This window comes from Grus americana, chromosome 30, assembly GCF_028858705.1.
Source record: "Grus americana isolate bGruAme1 chromosome 30, bGruAme1.mat, whole genome shotgun sequence".
In the NCBI taxonomy this organism is placed as follows: domain Eukaryota; kingdom Metazoa; phylum Chordata; class Aves; order Gruiformes; family Gruidae; genus Grus; species Grus americana.
The window spans coordinates 996,544-1,001,333 of NC_072881.1; the positions used below are offsets into that span (position 1 = coordinate 996,544).

Genomic DNA, 4,790 nt, shown 5'->3' on the forward strand with positions numbered 1-4,790 from the left:
CTTCTGTGTTGCCTGAGACTGATGTAACATTTGATTCTTGTTTTCTTTGTTAGGGTACTGTGGTGCTGATATTAAATCCTTATGTGCTGAAGCTGCCCTCTGTGCTTTGCGCCGCCGCTATCCTCAGCTATACAAAAGTAGCGAGAAACTGCAGTTAGATGTTGCTTCTATCAAAATAACAGCAAAGGATTTTGTCATGGCTATGCAGAAGACTGTTCCAGCTTCACAGAGGGCTGTGGCTTCACCTGGGCGAGCGCTATCATCTGTTTCAAAACCACTGCTTGAAAACACCTTAGCAAGAATTTTACAAGCCTTGCAGAGAGTATTTCCCCACGCAGAGTTTGCACTACAGAAGGACCAACAGCCAGGTATAACGATAACATTCACTACTTTAAAATTCTGTCAAAGCAAAAAATTCTCATTTGTGCAGTCAACATACACAAACCTCTTGGCCATAATGACAGCAGAATTTCAGAATATGCATGTGCATGCTTTTATTTCAGGAACATGGTGGATAGGTTTTAGTCTGGATTCTAAACTGAAGTGCTGGATGGGAGCTGTGAATGACTCACAATAGGCCGTAGAGAACTATGCGTTCTCTACTACAGCACCCTGTTTCTGACAGTAGCTAACATCATATTTGTCATTTGTAGAGATGGATCTGAGGTTTAAAGTATGAGGCACCTCTTTCAAAATATTTAAATAGAGGGGAAAAAGGTATTTTTACATGAATGCTTCTAATTCCTGTCTGAAGAATGTCAGGACCACAATGCAAGCAGAAGCGGTTTAAGCTAAATACTGTTTTAGCTATCGTGATTTTTTTTTAGCCATAGTCTCTTAACTTAAATGTTTGTGGATCACACTGTACACTTGTACAGGAGATGAGAATGGTTTAGTAGTGTGTACTTTGGGACTTGGCTTAGCATACGTGAGCTCACACCCCTGACTGCATCAGCCCTGATCAGGTTTACTCTGTCAGTTGGTGAGAGCAAAGAAATTGATAAACTCACTCCACTCTTGATTAATGGAAATCTGTTAATAGTTAGTTATGCTAATCTCTGGAGACTGTCCTACCAGGATGACTCCCAGTAGAGCCAGGAGATAGGTTAGCATTGGTAAAACAGAGGCAGAAATCCACCAACAAAACAAAAGCAGAGAGGCTAGGGGATTGGTAATTGCATCCCTTCTCTGTTGTCTGCCTTCCATTATCTACTCATTCGGTGATCTGTGAGGAGCCTTACTTAGCAGGTGTGTTGGTCTGTATATTCTGACTCACTAGTCCTACGCAAATGGAAGTTTGTGGCCATCGCACTCGCTTAATTCCCTCGCTTCCAGTGCGGGAACCTGCCCCAGAAAGAAGTGGCCTTGTTGGGTTTTTCAGGTGTCTCGGAACCACCAAAGTTGTTCCTAATCATCTTTCTTCTAAGGAGAAAAAAACCAAACAACCTCCCAAGCACTTAGGACAGCTTTGTAGAGACTTGTGCAGTCTCCTTAGGTCTGTGGTAGGACGAACTCTTCAGAAAATAGCATTCGGTGTGTGCCCTCAAATGAAGAAATAGAAGAAAAGGGATTTCCAGCACTGATTTGAAGCTGTGTTAATGCGAGAGTGAGATATGGAGTATTCAGGAAAGTTAACAAACCTCTCTTGTCTTTCAGACAGTGTAAATCATGTTTTAAGAAATTATGCAGTTGACAGTGATGAGGAATCGCCATCAATCTTTGAAGATAAGCCAACTCATCAAATGCCCAGTAGAGAAAAGGAAAAATTCCTCAATTTTAGCAGGTAAATGTTGATATTAAGCTTGTGACATTTTAATGTGGAAGTTGTATAAGCCAACAGTTGAAAAAATAGATTGTTGTCATCACTGTTGGGTCAGTTATTTTTCTCCGTTTCTATCGCTATGCTGTCCAGAAAATGTGACCAGCTGAGTTTGGTTAGGTCTCTAAGATCTTTGACTTCAGCCAGTAAAGGTACAGTGGTATTGTGCTGGAAAAAACAAACGCTCTTCACAAATGTGTTTCATGCTAGGAAAGCAAGATTACTAGGAAATTAATACACAATTCAACGATGAAACAATTAGAATGACTGAATACAATCTTGTACGTATTTGGCGTACTGCTGTAATTTAACTAATCCAATTGCGTACTTCAGATACAGCTAATGTGTTTCAGCGCCCACCTTAATTTTTTCCTAGAAACGTTGTTCTGCTCCTTCCTTCCCGCTATCTCCAGTAACTACGGCCAAATTTCAGCTGAACTTGACAGATGTAGAGATCTCGTAGTTACTTAAACTCAAGACCTACTGAAAATTGGGGTGTACAGATCCAGATTGGTGTGTGTTGAGAGAGAGAGCGAGAGCGAGTTGTATTTCTCCTCCATATCAGGTTACTGACCAGTTGTCGTGTGTGTATTTAGCTGGACAAGTCCCCGTGTGTGATTTAAGAGCCATTACTTAAGCCAGCCAAACGAATAGCAGAGATGCTGGGGATTGGCAGGATTTCTTTGGGGAGCTATGGTACAAGTTTGTAAGAAAATGAGCTTTGATAGTCTTCCTGATCACAGACCAGCTTATTATTTACTGGAACATGGAGAGTATTTACCAAAAAAAACGAGGTTAGGAAAAAACCTTTAACATCTGTGTGCCTAGTCATCACTTCATTTTGAAACTTACTATCTTCTAATTGTTCTAGAAATGCTTATTACCAGCCAACATCTTGCAGGCCACGGTTCTTACTAGTTGGAGAGCCAGGATGTGGGCAAGCTTCTCATTTGGCACCTGCGGTAATACATGCCCTGGAAAAGTTTCCAGTTTATACGCTAGACCTACCTGCTTTGTTTGTTACCGCCACATCACCGGAAGAAACATGTGCACGGGTATCTTTTTTTTCTTTTTAATCTCATAGGCTTCATGAACTGTATATAAACTAGTAAAATAAGCAAAATTCATTGTTAATAGAGGTGGCCTGGTTTGAACGTGCTGTTAGGTTTACTTCTGTCCGAAAATGCACGTTTCTTTTTAGATCATATAATCCCGAGTAAGGATGTTGTAGATGGCCGTATTTTCTATTCCAAATTAAGCCGTGAGGAATTTGCTAGCAGCTTGGGAAGCTGGGAGGTGCTGCTAATAAATCCCTCTTTATCGCAAGAAATCCTGCCCATTTCGGTGGGATCCAGAAAGTTGTTTTCATTGCTGCTTACGAGACTCTGCTCCCAGTAGGTGGCTCTGCATCAGCCTGACTGCAGGTCACGCACTTTTTGTAGGCTTTTTTATTAAATATAATGAAAAGGCAATCAAGGTTTTGGGGAAAAGAAGTGTTTCTTTTTTTTTACATATGTACGCGTGCGCGTGTGTGTGTATATATATACAGCTTCCACTGCTGTAGTATATGCAGTAAAAGCATTAAAATTCATGGAACACTTACATTTGTACACTGGTATGTTTTTCTTAACTGTGAAAATTAAATATAAGCAGATGTAGTGCTGTTTTCCTTTTTACTTTTAGGCAGGAAAGCCATTTTGTTGTTTGGCATCACTGTATTAAAATATCTTGACCTTTAGGCAGCAGCATTTGAGAGCTGGACGAGTAAGGACAGACACACTACAGGACTGGATACTCATTTGTCACAGAAGAGGCACAATTCCTTTTTTGTTACGTTACGGTTGCTTCTGCGGTCGTATAGCTACCGTGTCTAGTCACTGCCCAGACACACCACGTGCGCTTCCCATTTTGTGACAGGAACCCCCTGAATCTTAATAATCTGAAAGGGTCCACGGAGAAATTTGTCACGTGAAAGGGCTGTTGCCACTTCCCTCACGCAGTAGGTGCACGCTCTCTTCTGCGATCGAGGTACCATCTGTAGGCAACGGCTTGCGGCCATCCAAAGCGTGTAATCGGGTCTGATGGATCCTTTGGTAATGAGAGGCTGTGCGTGATTTAGCTGTTCAGGCAGGCTGAAGACTGGTCACCTCTTATAAAACATACTTGAAATTTTGAATTGTAACCAGGCTCCTCTTACAGCATCAGCCCCCATCTTTTCACATAGGTCTGTCTGTGTTTGTTCAGACTGTGCTCCAGACTGACTTGGCTATGTGCCCGCTCTGAATTGAAGATGGTGTAGTCGGTCGTGTAGTTGCAGTCGTGTAGTGACTTACCCAGACTAATACATCTTGAAGAAGGGTTAGGCTTGTGTTTTCAGGCACACCACTACACCAGCTAAGTTGTGAGGCGCTTTAGGAGTTCCCTTACACCTGAGTAGTTTTGAAATCAGGTAGAGCTTCAGGTCTGTCTGCGTAGCAATGTCTATATTTGAGTCAAAGTAAACGTTTTACCTTATTGTTAAGGAGTTGTTCTTTTGTTGGTTTGGTTTTGTGTTTTGGCTTCATGTACTCCCACTTCGTAAGATAGTTTGACTGATACGTAGTTATTTATTAGCCTATTGCACATGGTTTAGTTTTCTTATCCAAGCTTTCATTTCACCAGTTGATGCGAGAAGCTCAAAGAACAGCGCCGAGTATCATTTATATCCCACATATCCATTTGTGGTGGGAGGCTGTTGGAGCTACACTGAAAGCTACTTTTACAACACTACTGCAGAACATTCCAGCATTTGCTCCAGTTTTGCTGCTTGCAACATCCGATGTGTGTCACGCAGATCTCCCAACAGAGGTATTTCTGTCGTTACTTTTTTTATTCAATTTCTTGTTCAGCTATAAATCCTTTAAGCATTGGAGTACTTAAGCAAATGCATACTGTTATTACTCAGGCACCCTACCCAGGTCTCTTAAAATTT

General features: G+C 41.5%; 1 long non-coding RNA gene across 1 annotated transcript; it reads left to right on the forward strand.

The window, feature by feature from the left end:
- Window positions 1–225: 225 nt before the first annotated feature.
- On the forward strand, window positions 226–4,522 carry LOC129197945 (uncharacterized). The gene is made up of 4 exons (XR_008574407.1): window positions 226–368; window positions 1,657–1,783; window positions 2,691–2,874; window positions 4,481–4,522. It is a non-coding gene; the product is annotated as an uncharacterized LOC129197945 (long non-coding RNA).
- The last annotated feature ends 268 nt before the right edge of the window (window positions 4,523–4,790 follow it).